The sequence below is a fragment of the Lepisosteus platostomus genome, chromosome 3 (genome assembly GCF_059453375.1).
Source record: "Lepisosteus platostomus isolate fLepPlt1 chromosome 3, fLepPlt1.hap1, whole genome shotgun sequence".
Lineage (NCBI taxonomy): Eukaryota > Metazoa > Chordata > Actinopteri > Semionotiformes > Lepisosteidae > Lepisosteus > Lepisosteus platostomus.
The window spans coordinates 78,761,228-78,777,889 of NC_142613.1; the positions used below are offsets into that span (position 1 = coordinate 78,761,228).

At 37.6% G+C, this 16,662-nt stretch overlaps 1 protein-coding gene across 1 annotated transcript in view; it reads right to left on the reverse strand.

The window, feature by feature from the left end:
• pkib (protein kinase (cAMP-dependent, catalytic) inhibitor beta) overlaps positions 1–15,323 on the reverse strand; it is a 36,353-nt gene extending 21,030 nt beyond the window's left edge. Inside the window, exon 1 of the mRNA XM_088626999.1 lies at positions 15,025–15,323. The gene's annotated coding sequence lies outside the window, so the exon portion shown is untranslated. The remainder of the gene's footprint in view (positions 1–15,024) is intronic.
• Positions 15,324–16,662: the final 1,339 nt, after the last annotated feature.

Genomic DNA, 16,662 nt, shown 5'->3' on the forward strand with positions numbered 1-16,662 from the left:
GAAATGTTAATCTGTAAACTCAACACCTGGCTGAGGGCCCGGTGTGCTGAGGAAGTATTCAGCCTTCTTGGCCGCCTGTACAGACACGATGGATTATAGCTGAATGAGATGGTCGCCAGCTGGCTAGGGGCTAGAATCTACAGAGAAATTCAAACATATTTCATCTAGAATAGAGGGAGGGAGAATCCAGAGAAAACCCACAAGATAGATACCCCAGGGGGAATGTGAAAGAGAGAACACAAGCTTAAAGAAATGTCAAAGGACCAAGTAATTAAATGCTCATGACTAAATGCCAAATTAGGAATAAAATGCAAGAAATAGAATATACTGTATTAGCAGATGAATATGATGTAATTTAAATCACTGAAAAAATGGCTAAGAGAGAGTGACAGGGAGATTCAGCATTCCTGAGTGTATCTAAAGATACAGGGGAAGATGGAAGAGGTGGAGGCGTAAATCAAGGATAAATCAAGGATTTCAGAGCCTATATGGGTCAGACTTACAAAGCATATTCAAAGGGCATAGCAGAATGCTACAGATGGCCAGATTTAGATATCAGGTAAACACAGTCTTATTTTAACAAACAGGTTAGACGGGCCAAATGGCTACTTCTTGTTTGTAAACTTTAATAACAGAACATGGGAATTTTGTTCCCATGTTCTTATATAATGAAATCAGGAAGACGTGTGTCAAGGAAGACATGGTTACTGTAGAGTGCAATTTTAATTTTCCTCATATAGACAAGAGAAAACCATCATGCATGCCAGCAACTGAAATTGACATTGTAGACCAGCTGCAGCAAATGGTTACATCCTTGCTCAGTTTCTTAGAATCCCTTCTAGAGGGAGTGTACAGTTAGTGCTGATTTAGTCTTTTCAAACAATCACAACAGAGCCAGGAAAGAAGACCATTGGGGAAGTGTGATCATAATATAGTGTATTTCAAGCAGAGTTCTAAACTGTACAGGCAGAGTCCAAAGTAAAAATATTAACATTTCATTAAAGCAGACTATAAAGAAATGTGACACGGTTTAAGAGATGATAAATATAGAGGGTAGATATAGAATCAGTAGAGATCTATATGCTACTGTATAGACTGCAGCAGTTTAAATTTGTACTGGGAACAGAGTAGATTCATCACAAAACTAAGCAAATCAGAGGCTAAAGTAAGTGGCTTACAAATATCCTGGCTACTTTCAAGACATTGATGGATAATATCCTCAGTAGCTACATGGAATGAATGGTTTCCCCTCGTTTGTACCATTTCTCATGTTGTTATGCTCTTTGATTAGTCATTACTACTGTAGATATCAGTATTACTGCTATAGTGTGCTTACGAGATAATAATTTGTTGTGCATAATGAAAGTAAATAATATCATGCATAACATCCAAATGAGATCCTAATTTGCCATTTATTTTTAATACATTGTTCACTAAATCATGAGACAATGTATACAGTACAAAGGGGACCGTACAGGCAAAATCGTGGGTTCAATCTCTCTGTGCCTGCATCTTATTTAGAAGACAGATGCAAGGCATTCACCAGCATTCTCACATCCAGTGATATACCAGTTCATGATTGAATTTTCACATTGACAGAAAGAAATCCCTTTTCAAACTCCAGAAAACAAGCAATCAGAAGTGATACAGTACTGTAGACATTGGGTTTCCCAGACCACTTCTTTGGGAGGCTAGTGGCAGTGTTGTTATTTAGATTATGATCACAATATACTAATAGTAATAAATCTTCAGACACCTTTGAACAGTTCAGGTTAAATCTTAAGAAATTAAGCTAAAGGATGGTTCAGACTGGAGACTTTCCTGTCAAACAGTGCCCCCCTTTCTAGTAACAGCTAATGATCAGAATAAACTTCAAAAGGATGCTTTCAAGGACAGTAATAGCTCAGAGTGATCGGGAAAGTGATAAAAATTCAATGCATAATAATCTCATATTTGTGTGCAGTTTCCTAATGAAATGAAGTCATGAAAATACGGTATTTCAGATTATGGGCATTCCATGTTTAAAATTAAATTGAATTAATAAATAAATTCTATAAAATATGAATTAATATTAACAACAACAGCAATAACAACAACAACAATAACAATAATTTTATTATAATAAAATCATAATAATATTTAATTTATTAACACTTTATTTTATTCAATATTGATTATTAGTGGGTTAACTGTTGGGGCTGAAATATCAATACCATGATGTTAAGTTCTATAGTTTTTAGTGAAGGAGATCCCGAGCAGTTTTGCCAAACTCATTTTTAAATTAAATCTAATATAGCCTGCATTCATATTAATCCAATTTTGGAGTACAAATCATGTGATATTGATTGCTACAAGACTGAAATACAAAAAAAAAACATTCTGGACCTTATCTGGCCAAAACCCTTTGAGGATATTTTTATTGTTAATAAGCAAAACCAAAGTAAACAAGACATCTTACTATTAATAGTAATTTAAACTCTCTTCATTTTCGTGATGGTTTTAATTATATCCACAAAAATGATAAAAAAACATTTGAGGTGGTGTAACACTCTAGGACTCCCACAGAGCTGAGTTCTCTCACCGGCTTGGTGAGGCTATATTAGACACTGTGGCTTGGGGCTGGGAGCACACCTGAGATACACCTGGGGCACACCTGAGATACAGTAATTGAATCCTTGCTGGGTACGAGCTGCGCATGCCACTGTAGTGCCGAATCTTGGATGATGATGGACTGGGAAAGTATAACAGGGCTCATTGGAAGCACAGGCCTATTAAGGTGCTGTAACCTCATAGGACACCCAATTCAATGGGTGGCAAAGTCACCTGTGTCAGGTGTCCTGTCTTTTGATGTAACAGTATTGATGGCTGTTTGAAGGAGGCTCTGTATGTATGGCCTGGGGTTGAGAGTACACAAGAGACAAGGATTAAATTCAACCTGGTATTAGCTGCATACGTCACACTTGCTACAATATAATGACCTCACCTGCATCAGAAATGAAACTGGGGATTTGTATCTAAAAAGTACAAAGGGTGAGGTTATTAAAACAAAGGATTTATGTAGAGCTTAGTGCTTAATACCATATTGCTGCTATCATTTTTGCAGGTGTGTTTGAAGTAAAACTGTGTTATTAAACAAAAGGTCAAGCAAACATCACACAGAATCTCTACAGTTTATTACTATTTTGAACTTTATTTAACAGAATACAATACACCTACATAATAGCACATGCAATGATCATGGAAACAATCCCTGAACCATGTTCACTTCATTTCATTTTTATACCAATTAACAAAAAGTATAGAATCCTTAACATGACACTGCCTACAGTTCCTAACAAATATACAGTACCATATTTCATTTTCTTTAGAACCTTATCTAACTACTACAGGATCACTGAGATTTATCTAATTAAATAAAATTTCATCCATCCATTTTCTAAACACTTCAGTCACAGGGGAGTCAGATCCTATCCCAACAAGCAACAGGTACAAGGTGGGATACTCCCTGGACAGGACACAGAGGAAATCCCTGCTCCCTGAGCTCCTTCGGAGGACTGGACAACCGCAGTCTCGGAGCCGGGACAGGGGAAAGGCATGGACAACAGCAAGGGGTAGGGCTTGGAGGGGCTCTGTCATTGTGCAAAGCCAGCCCCAGCAACCACTGGTTGATGATGGTTGATGATTTCTTGAGTAAGAAAGTTTTTATTAGATGTTAGTTTAAAAATGTGTTAGAATGTGTACTGTACCTATTGTGAAATGTGTTTTGTGAAATAAAGTTTATTTTGATAGAAAAAAATAAGAAAAACAATAACAACAATAATATATTAACAAAAGTAGTGAGGTCAGAAAATTTCCTGAGCGATATGAAAAAAGTATGTCCTTAACTCTCCAGTACACTGATGATAGACTAAAAGTTCAGGCACAAACTTGATAAGACAAATACTGATAAATAATTAATAACACAATTATCACTTCAGAGTGTTTATTCCTACAGACCCAGAATTCTTCACATGATATTCAAAACACACAACAAAAGCCCCTTAAACCTGCATCTTAATAAAAACGTTATAATTTATTAAAATAAAGCAGCGAGCTCTCTTTTGATAATGTGGACATTACATACTGTAGCCAGCCTCTGCTACCCATTCATTACGTTTTGGTATCAAATTTAGACGTGGAGCAATTGATACCCTACAGTAGATCATCTGAATAGTAAGAAAATATAGTCAAGTAACATAGTTCAGGTGGGTAGCTGTGTCAGCATGCTTAGGCTGCAAAAGAACAAGTAAAAGTTTATTCCATGCTGAAAAGAGAAGAAAGAAAACACAACGTTTCGGCCGTGGAGCCTTCTTCAGCCTTCTTCAGGAGCCTTCTTCACCTGAAGAAGGCTCCACGGCTGAAACGTTGTGTTTTCTTTCTTCTCTTTTCAGCATGGAATAAACCTTTACTTGTTCCTTTGCGTCAAGTAACATATGTTGTTTGGGGCAGATCCCGATCGAGAGGAGTGTAACTGTATGGTACACAGCAGGATAAACAAACAAATCAAAAAGTGTGATAAATCCCTACTGGCAGAGAAAATCACACATACTGCATACCAGTGTAATGCCAAATTAAAAGGACAGCAATTTACTAAAATGCATCTACCACATATAATGACAGCAATAATCGTGCTGCAAAGCATTTTATAACAAAAGGAAAAGGAACAGAATATGTTTTGTTATTATTTTTCAAGGAGCATACTGTATATGTCTGTATATGCAATTTTCCAAATTCCCAAATAAAAATAACATTTTGGTATCATACACTACCAAGACTCCAAGCTGCAGTTGTGCACATTGCACATCAATGGAGCAGATTGCACTACAGTTCCTGGAGGTGCAAAGAACTGACTTCAATCAAAACACAGTTAGAATTCTAATATTCTTATCTCATTTGTTATTTAAAATACATTTTTCTAACACTTTCGAAGAACCAGTTACTGCATTCATTAGGAGTTAAACCCAAAAACATCTAAGACTATGACTACGGTTTACTTTAGTGTACCAGAGTATTTTATCTAACATACCAAAGAATATTCAATTTCCCAAAAGTTATAAACCCGTCTAGAAAATATGTAATAACTGCAAAAATATAGTCCGCACATCATGTTCATGTGATAGGAACCCAGGGAGCAGGGCTGGGAATCTCTGTGCTAGTTCACTGGAGATCTTTTATTAGAAACATAATTTTCAAAAGAATCAGATACAATTTCTGGAGTTTAATGTTTGAAAACATTAACATGGGTGAATCACAATCATAATGAGATTAAATGTCTTCATGCTGTCATTATCTACCGATGAATCAGACCAGACAGAACTGGTCAGGGAGCCATTGAGGCAGTATTCACCCAACTCTAAAATACAGTGGTTTCAAAAGGTGTCAGTGACTGGAACGTAAATGGTACTTCTAATTATAAAATACAGCCCCTCTGAACACATCCCAGCATCTTTGGAGTTTGTTCAGGTTCCAGGTAAATTCCTAAGGTTAAAAGCTATCAGGGTAAAAGAATTGAAACTTCTTAGTCTTTAACAATGACGACCATGAGGGGAGTTGATTTATATTCAAAATCATCAAAGTCAAACCGGTGGATCACTTTAAGAGCAGCATCCATCCGTTTTCTAACTGCTTTATCCAGCACAGGGTCATGGGGGAGGCGGGGTACGTCCTGGGCGGGACACCAGTCCATCGCAGGGCAGACGCACAGACACACTCACTCACATCAGAACTCAATTATCCTACCAGCACGTCTTTGGACTGTAGGAAAGCCACACGAACACGCCATGAAGATATCACCCCAGGTCCAGAACTGAACCCTGACCACTGCTCCACCACGCCGCCCTTCAGGTGCAACAGTGAAACACAAACTACAGGACACAAGAGGGAACTGGGGGAAGCGGGTTTAATGCCGAGAACAGGTGGTTATGGGAATCGAAAGGCTGTGGAACGAGGTGCCAGGTCTTGTTGTCAAAGCTGCTCTGCAGGCATTCTTGCAGAAATATGGGATGAAAGAAAGCTGTCAGAACACTGCCAACGCAGGAGTGGCCAAGACATGTTAACACATGTCCAACAGTCTGGTTAGAATATTGGGAACACAAAAAGTGAAAAAGAACTGTTTTTATTCTCGTCTATAGCTCCCTAAGTTACAATGAAAAGTCTTACAACTACTGTCATCACATACCTTTCACACTGTCTGACTTTATTCTTTTAGGGAGACGATAATGAGGGCAAGTATAAGACTGATTTGGTAAACTGTTAACTGAGATACTTTAGTACAGCTTCTATTAAAGTGTTTTACTTTATGGAAAAAAATGAACACAACTAGTGATATTTTCCTTATCAATTCCATAGTGAATCCAATGCATACAATCCATTAGGATCTGAATGAGTAGTTACTGTATTATATTATCCATTCTCCCCAGCTAAGGGTTTCTATTTAAAGGAAGTAGTTTGTCTTCTCATCAGCACCTTCAGTGGTTTCTGTTCCAAGACTGAGGCAAGAGTGAAAGATGGCTGGTATATCGATACAAGCAAGCAGGAAGTCAATACTTTCTTAACATTTTTGTTTAATCCAGCATTTCTAAGTATATATTATGGCTTTCTTACTACAGTATGTATAGTTTTGTTTTTTGTATCTCCTTACATACAATGTTACTGCATGTTAAATGCTTGTAATCTGATTTATACACAATTCTTCCATCTAATCATGCCAATATTGCAGTCTGTTTAAGTACTAGCGTTCAACTTGGTACACTGCCCATGGCAATGGACTGTCCTACTCTCAGAAACCCTTATTACTTATGTTCTTAATGCATGAAGACCTCAGCAGGCTCTAGGACTGTAGATCTTTCATTGTTTCTCTTGCTTCTAGAAATACTGCATATCGTTCAAACTAATAAAGAACCAGACACATTATACATTATTTACACACAAGATATAAGTTTTGCTTGCATTGTAAAAGAAAAATTAATAGCAAATTATTTTGACCTAAAGAGCTTTTGTAACTAGATTAGACAAGACTGCTCAGAACAAATAAAGTAGAATCTTTTTAAAAACATACTGAATGCAACAATAGCTACAGTATGTTGAATTCAATAACCCAGCTCCAAACCTAGAGGACTTTTTAAGAAAGGGGTAAAAATTGTAAATAAAATTGAGGTACACTTTATTGTTACATAAATTCCATCAAAATGGTTATCTGAAATATCAGTTACGCTGAATATCAGAAGGATGAAAAAATCTGCTGCTTTTTCAAGAACCTAAGAATATTTGTTACTAATGAATGTAATGAAAAACAGGCCTGTTAATTGTGACTTACACTGTATAGTGCTTACAGAGTGACATGGAATCTGGGAATCTGGGGAGATTATTGTTGTGCTGTTGTGCTCAAGGGCAAGCATGAACATTTCTGCAGGGACCACAAATGTTACATCAATGGATTAAGTGTGGACTACAGTAGTTCATAAATATATATTTCACATTAATATTTAATACAATTTTTAAACAAATGAATCAACTGTATTTCTTATTTTCAATATTGTTGAGGTTAATATCAGCATAATTGTGGAAAACTCTCCCGAAGGATTAACTACTCTCCTTTCCGCTAACTATGTGATAATCAATCTATTATTGAAGAACAAAACAAATACTCTGTATGCAAAAACCATTCCTGGAGCTCCTCCACATACTGAAGACCTATTAAATCCACTTAAATCCCATTTACTATGAATATACTCAAATGTAATTATAAAATCTTTCCCCGTTGACATTTAACCCTTCATATCCCTACAGTTAATGGACATTTTAAACGTTCATCCTTTTTCTACAATAAGCACACACATCAGTTGTATGCTGCATTTTCTCAGTCACTGAATACCACACCAACATAATCTACACAAGCACAATGGATGTCTTGTAATAAACTGTACAGGACAGGCCTTGCTACCTAAGAGGATTTACTGCAGGTTATATTGTTATGTAACAGGTCTATATTTGTATTCTTAGCTTCCAAGATTAGACAATTTTCAGAAAAAAAGGTAATTGAATTATAAAACATTGTGTTTATCCTTTGATAGGCTTTTGACAATGTTAAAAACCATTAACTCAGGCATTCTGTGTGTTCTAATAGATTTAATGCATTCCTGTTACTCACTTACAAATCATTAACCTTAATACAGCAAAATGTACACAAAGTTTGTCAAGGTAAATTATGTTCAAGCTCACTGGAATAATGTTCAGTGCTGATCAGGACATCACAAAAAGTATATTAAAACCTCACCCATAAAATTGTGCCTTAGTCTTGTGACTGAATAACAAAACAAGCACGTCACAACTTTAAATTAAAATACAAATTCATTCAGGACAAAGAACAAGAAAAAACACTTTGGGTTACTTTGTGATGTTCTTCAGGATATACTGTACAGTGAAAACTCAAACCTCTTTGTCTTTGTGTTGTTTGAAGGAATATAAATGAAATAAAGCAATTTATACCAAGTGCCTAAAATTATTCATTTTGGAAGCAAGGTACAATTATATTTTGAAGGTATACTTTCACATTACTTCAAACGATGAAACAGCAATAATAATTGTTCTGAACATGCACAAATGTCCAGAGTTACTATGTGCAATTACAGGATAAAAAATGATTAAAGTGCAACTCAACCATTCAATTCATTGAATGAAATGTATGTGATGTTGTTTAGCAGGAGTGAAACAAAACTCTCTTTTGAAACAGTCTAATTATTATAATTATTATCCCTTTGACTTCGACCTAAAAACTAAAAAAAAAAAAATAGTAAAACACTCTTAATGCAGCAAAACCTACAAGAGTTTTGTACCTGTCAGAAGACCGGGATTCAAGCCAATGTTCCACAGACTATCCTCTGCTTTTGCTGTTTCTTACCTCATGTCTGTGGCTGAACCTAAGAAGAGGTTTAGTTTATTCACCTCAAATATGGTTGAGTATACTGATTTGATGTCATGTCCATAATGAAATTGTAATGGCAATGACACTGAAACATGCATTTTGTAATTCTAATTATGTCATTGTGTTACAAAGTGCACCAAGGAAAATTGAATATTTATATCAGAACCCAAGCTTAGCTGTCCATTTATTTCAAGTTGTTTACTGCATAACTGTACTTCTTATTCAGACTCTGGCTCTTTCAGGCTTAAATCATCCAAGCGGACTAAGTGTTCTGTTAACCCTGCAGATCACTGTCCACTTCTAGCTCTTCAAATGACAGCTGCCTCGTTTTTAGAATACGGTGCACTTGTCAGGTTCAGAAAACTGTGTTCACCACTTTATGCTTATGGCTTTCACAATAAGGAAGAAAGCAGAAAAGCAGGAAGCTGATATACTGTACAGTGCAATACAATCTGGTCATGCAGATCTTGATAATGGATGCAAGTACACATCAAAATTTTAGAAGGTAAATTTGATACAATTCATTACAAAATATAGCTCATCACCTTAATTCTTAATTATTATTTTTTTGGGCAAAAACAGCAGCTTTGTGTTTTTATTGTGCCACATGCTTTCCTTATACGCGACCTCCTATCTGTATGTGAGGAAACAGACAAAGGAGAACTTCCGTTCTTTAATACGGTTTTCATTCAATTGATATCATGATAAAAAGAAACTATGGCCAACAATTCCATCTATCTACATAGATTCCCTGGATGTGGAGGCTAGGTTTTGCTTTCTAAAGAAATTTCTATCCCCTCGTCCTCCCAGCATAGCCAGCTGGTCAGTACATAGATTGATAATCATCAGGCATGTCGCCCAGAACAGGCTCAAAGTTCACCAAAACTTAAATATGAAAGAACTTCATAATTTGAACATTGTGACTTTCCCATCCATTCCATTACAAAAAAAAATCTTAAGCTTAAGAAGCACTCAGTAGAAGACACTATTGTGGAATATTTATAGTGGAGTAGTTGAGATAATAGCATCCTGAAAAAAACATCTAAACCACAGCAATTTTGTAATTAAGAATCATCCCACATTCACAAACAAGTTTATAAACAATTGTTTTAAACTGGCATTGTCTTTATATTTGGCAAACCTGTATTGGAAAAAAAAAACCTCCTTTGTTTCCTCCTTTGTTTCAGTGTGTGTTTCACTCCACTGCTTTTACGGACTCTTGTCTTGTCCGTTGGTTCTGTTTATCGTGTTCACTGTCATCATCTCGATTTCGCTGGCTAAACAGGCAGTGCATTACACTCTAAAGTACAAGGCCATGACACACTGATATTAACACTTCTCAGCCATAATAACATTAATAAATCACCTCATTGCACTTATTTTTTATTTTTATCTTTTCTTCTGAAAGCAGAAGAATTTTTTAATTCTACATCATTCCTAAAAAACAGGATTAAAGCAATATGTGGTAATACTTATGAAGCTCAAATCCTGACATCAATGATCATCTTTTCTGCATTTTAATTTAGACAACATCCACTGGACAAAGCTGTACTGAGAGATATTAAGGAAGCTAGAAAACACACAGCATCAGTAGTAGTCTGCACCATTACGATTAATCCTATAAATTCCAGGTACAGAACTAAACCCTCAGAAACATATTTTACAATCCAGGTACTTATTCTCTAATATACTGTAGCTGTATTTCTCTCCATCAGAACAATCCTGCAAATGAATACAATCAGATGAGGTTAAATCTCTTTCCAACTTCCAAAATTCCAACATCCAACTTCACAAAATGTTTTTGTAGCAGTAGTTAGACTCACCAGCAAAAGACTTAAAACAACCTAAGAATTATCTTTAAGTAGGAACAGACAAGAAAATTAGCCACATACACCCAAACGTGTGCCATCTCAGCGTACTCTTAAGATGGGTAAACTGATGTCATGATGCTAGGGTCAGGGGTAAACTAACTGAACACGGCTGAAATGGGTTTTCTGCTAAGTGAAGACTTTAGAGAGAGACTGAACCCAGTTCAGTTTATCTGTCACGTGCACAAGTGCAATGTGTCACAGTTGTCATCCCTCCCCTAGAAGCTGCTCCTACCTTTTTCGTATTGATTTTAGCTTAGTTCTGTCAGCTGTATTTCCTCCCTTTTTTGTTATATAAACCCAGCGACTCCGTAGTTCTGGGCTCAGCATTGGAAGACAGACATCTGAAGGCCCACCTATCGCCAGGCCTGCAGTAGCCTTCACCCTGGCATCCTGCCCTACTGAGTATGGGGCTCGGTGCGCCTAGTCCCGTCATGTTTTTATCTTCCGTGTTCCTGGCCCTAGTTCCCTGTTCCCTGGTTTTTAACTGTCCTCATCTTGAATGGATCTCCTGGCTTTTAGATTTCGGACTGCACCCTGACTTCCCTTTTTGGACTTCCCTGGATTTGTTTGCCTGGGTTTTCCCCTGGGCACCTGATCACTACAGTCACCGCCCCCGGTCTGTCAACCTTAACCCTAACACTTCTGGAGTATACCGTCACGCATAAGGTCTCTATTGCACACTCCATGGGAGTCTGACCAGGCTCCCGCGCACACAGTGTCATACTTATTTGCAAGTGTGCCCCATTACAAAGACGTTAAGAAAACACCAAACCTAAACACAGAATAGCAGAAGCAAGAACAACAAAGTTAAATAACGTACAACTTAAATAAAAGTCAGCACAAGCATTGTGAAAAAAAAACCTCAGCATGAGTCAATGGTAGAGGTGGTATTTAATAATCTGACAGCTTGAGGGAAGAAGCTGTCTCTGAATCTGGAGGTACGTGCTTTACAGTCTTTCATTTTACTCCAATTATGATCCATTTGATTTTTTTAAAAATGTTCAATTTTCTTTCGGGTAAAATTCCCCCCAAGACACTGTTACATATTTTACTAAGGGCATACCTAATCAAAAAGTGTTAATTAATATCCCAATGTATTCAAGAAGATTTCTAACATCTGCTACCTATACATTTTGATAACTGATACTTCAGAACATTTAGAAATAGTGGAGAGGAGTTAAGTAGATACAGAAAATACTTAGCAGGATTTTCAGTAATTAAAATAAATAATGATAACCCCCAAATTTCAGAAAGATATGCCATGTACAGTATATTCCAGAGCACTTTGTATAGTTAGAGACACCTGAGTTCTGTTCTCTAGCAAATCTCTGGTGAAAGAGTAATAGGATAGAGCCAAACTAGGAAAAACAAATATTTATTAATAATGTCAATAGCTAGATGACACATAATGTTACACACATAAATCGTATTGCTGTTTGCAAACAAGGTGTGTCGGACACCTACTGTACGTCCTCACCAACTAGAAAAAACCTACTGTAGACTGCTAACCCAGGACTCAGAAATCCTATAACGTCCCTATGCATAAATCCAAATGCTCCCAAAGTGAATGGGACCCTACTCTAAAAATACATCTACTAATCAAGAGAGAATGCTTGTAGCTTGGGGATTCCTTATAAAGGAAATCAGAGTTTCCTAAATGAACAGAACGGCAAGACCTCAGCTTTCAACACAACAGCCACCCCTGTGACTGGCCGAATAACTGTGAGTTTGCAATGCTGAGAGTGTGAGCCACATCCTTCTTTCCTTCAATCATGCTGGTACTTTAGGACAAGAAGCTGAAAAATGGCTGGTGAGTTCTGACAAGAGCACAACTCACAGGAAGTCATGTGCATGTTCATTCATTGGCAATTAGAAGTTGAGGAGTAAAGGATATTGTAAAAACATACAGCCAGATCGGAATGTATTTCATGAGTACATCATACGCTTTGATAATGGCAAAAAGTTAATAACTTCTCTTGATTACCTTAGTTCTATAACATGAGCCAGATGTTTGGACAAGGTTTCTCTGATTTTGACAGTATTCAGTAATGATAACAGTTGGGCTAGAGACCTAAGACATTTCCATTTCATATCCAGCTGGGTGTCAGGAGCTACAGCAGAGCTACAGGGCCACAGGGGAAAAGCAGTGGCTCTGTGGCTAAGGATCTGTGCTTGTGGCTGGAAGGTTGCCAGTTCAAATCCCGTGGCTGGCAGAGGAATCCTACTCCGTTGGGACCCTGAGTAAGGCCCTAAACCCCAGCTGCTCCAGGGGTACTGTATAAATGGCTGACCCTGTGCTCTGACCCCAAGCTTCTCTCTGTGCCTGTGTGTATCATGGAGAGCAAGCTGGGATATGTGAAAAGACAAATTCCTAATGCAAGAAATTGTATGAGGCTAATAAAATTATCTTATCTTACAGTATGTTGCAATGTATAATATAGTCACTGGCTGTAGTGCAAAAAAAGCAGATTCATAAGTTATGTTTTACTCCTCTTTCATCTTATTATCCAGTAACCACTGTGATTTTCCTAATCTAAAAAGCATTTTAAAATATTACCAAACTATCTGACTTTACATGTGATGATCAGTAAACTACCAATCGTACAGCCTTACTAAGACTGAGGATTACCGGCTGAGCAGTGTAGATCAAGACTAATGCCACAAAAATAGAACTCATGCACCTCAGGATAAAAACATCTTACACACAGAGCGACTCCCTTTGTCACACTCACAGTTCTAAATCCATTTAATTGATTTTACATAACATTTACATATCATTACACATTATATCACTATTAATAATATTATTACCTCTTATGTTTTTAGGATAACAGTATTATGCACAGAATTAACACATTTCGTGGTGGCTTAGTTTTGAAAATACCTTCAAGTAGCAGATTAATTTTTGGAGCAGTTCAAATGGTGCAGCAAAACTTCAAGTTACAAAATCCTTTTCCCACACATTTATCTGTATTTGCATACCCCAAGCAAACAATCCCAGAGCCTAAGAACATCTCTTGACATAATGGATAATAATAGAGCTATTGCATCTAGCTGAACACATAACAACCTCAATGCAACGAAATGTTCACCAGGGAAACCACCAAAACTCCTACGTCAAATTAAAATAAATGCATTGAGATATTGGGACTTCTGTGCAATTATAGTAATGTTTATCAAAGCAGTGTCTTAGGTGGTGTTGAACACTATCGTGGTAACAATAAAAAAGTAAATATGTTCGGCCAAAATAATTAAGAGGCCGCTATAAAGTTAATGAGCAAAAATCTAAAACAATAATTACTATAATTTTAAGCAAATGCAGTCTATGTGTGGTATAAAATCTAAAGCAACATTTTAATGTAAATACTTTATTAGTTTAAGATTATGAATTATTTGGAGTAAAATTACAAGGATCCCTTGAACTTCACGTACAGTATATTCTACTTAAATAGTACTTTCCAATACACTACCAATCTTGCATTAAATAACATTTCTTATAGAGTTAATATACTGATATTCAATGGTCAATGATGATTACTAGCGACATACATAACATAGAAACTACAATCATAACGAAGCCCATTACTATTGTACTTTATTTTACATAGATTAACAATAATTTGAAAAAAATAAAGAATTTTCTCCAAGATCCGTAACTTAAGTAAACTAAGATGAAGGCTGCAATCTGATTCTATACATCATGTTACACATCATATATTTAATGCTAATTTTCTTATAATTTTATAGACCTTACAATTAAAAAATACCGTTCTTTGAGAATAGTCCCTCCTAACTATCGTTAGCGCTGCATATACAGTAACAGACACGTATTCCTCTATTCGTCAGTTTCAAAGGTAAGTGACAAAGCCCTTCAGATCTTGTTAAAACCATGCCTCACACAGCGTATCGCGCCTTTCCTGTTATCACATTGTGTCCCTCCTCAATGTCCAGTAAACAAAAAAAATTAGAATAAACAACAGACAGACTAGCTGGATAGCGTAAGGTTTGAGATCAGAGAACATTGTGCATCAACTGTAACATGTGGTCCTAAAGGCTGGGGATGACACTTGTTTCGGAGTAGTTATCCTAAAAAATACACAATGCGACTTAAAAGCATCTGGCACCTCTAACCGGTCATGAGGACCACCGGCAGAAGGGACAGAGCCTGTATTTTTATTCCTTGACACTTACCAGGTAGGCGGGCGTGAGAGCAGAACCGGTTTCCACTTAAGCCCCCCAGAAGTGTGGGCTATCCATGAGCAGCAGCACGTCGCTCGCCGGCTAGCGTCCTCCTCTGCTCGCCTTCAATAAGCCCACACCGATCATTACTGTCCTGGTACGGTGACATCATGCGGGCATGTTCCATGCGCAGGAGAGGGAAGAAGCGAGACTGGAGGTGCTGTCCTTCTCCCTCTGTGTCGGCACTGTCTGTAAGGAATCATCTGTATCAACGACGCGGAACACTGCATTCCGTTTAACATCACGTCGTGTCACCGCAGTGACACAGACACAGCTCTGGCTGTTACCAGAGCGCAATCGTAGTAATCCGTTTGCTCACAAATATTAGTACAGTCGGTTTTTTATAGGCAATGTTGGGGGGGGCGAAACAAAAGATTGTTCAGAAAATTGCTTTGCACACGTCATATTTTAATAAAAGGATCCAAGTTTACCGATTCGTGGTAAGAGGATGTATGTATACTGTACATCCACACAGGACACGCACACAAACCAAGCACGCACAGTTAAGCTGGCCAGCTTGTGTTTGGAAAGGGAGCATCAGAACAAGCCGTCCGAGAGCACACTGAGGGAATCCCAGTCCAGCCAGCACCAGGCTCGACAGCAGGGGAGCGGCAGGGGGTACCTGCTGTAGCCAGCCGGGCACGCAAGTCTGGTTGAGTTACCGCTCAAAACGAGCAGTTTGGTTAACTAGTATTACATTCGTGAATTGCATAGCGTATTACAAAGAAGCGATAACTCGTGTTCACTTTTATATTGTACGGTCAAAGCACCCGAATCAGTCGTTCTGCTGTTTGAAGAAGTTCACGTAGGGAGCTGCGTCAGCGTGCATAACCTGCAGGTACAGGTTTATTCCCTGCGGAAAGACAGAAGACTCACACCTGAAGAAGGCTCCACAGCTGAAGTGTGGTCTCTTTTCTTTTCCTTTCGGCATGGAATAAACCTTCACCTGTTCTGCTTTGTGTGCTGTTAATTAAAGGAGCTTCATGCAAGGTGATTATTTCAGGTGTCACTGGGCTTGTCTTGGCACGTCATCCGGTCGTTTCTTCAAAGCAGGGAAGCGCCAAGTAAGTTTCTACAAAGAAATGTGTCTGAAAGCATTTCCCTTTCGTTTCGCCTTAGTTTGAAGTGTCCTAAGACAACTGTGGTTGCAGGGTAATTCTCTGCTGATGCATCCTTTATTTTTAAAAAACTACTTGAATACAAACTATTTTAAATAAGGCTAAATGTGGATGGAAAAATCAGGAAAACCGATATCATTATCTGTTGTTGTTGCAACCCTGGGAGTGATATGACATATTACATGACCTGAAGTTTATTAGAAAACGTCTTCTCAAAAGGGGAGCACTCAATCGATTCAGGAGTAAACTCACATGTTCCTGAAGACAAGAGCACTCTTGGATGGTGCACTTGTCAACATTTACCAAATGATCAAGTAAAGGTTTACTCCATGCTGATAGTTACTGACTGTATCTGAACCACTTTTACCAAATGATGTCCGATGAATACCTACAGTAGATGGGTTTATCCACCTAACATTCAGGCAACTCACTGCTGTGCTATATCACATGGTAAGAAATATATACATTTCTA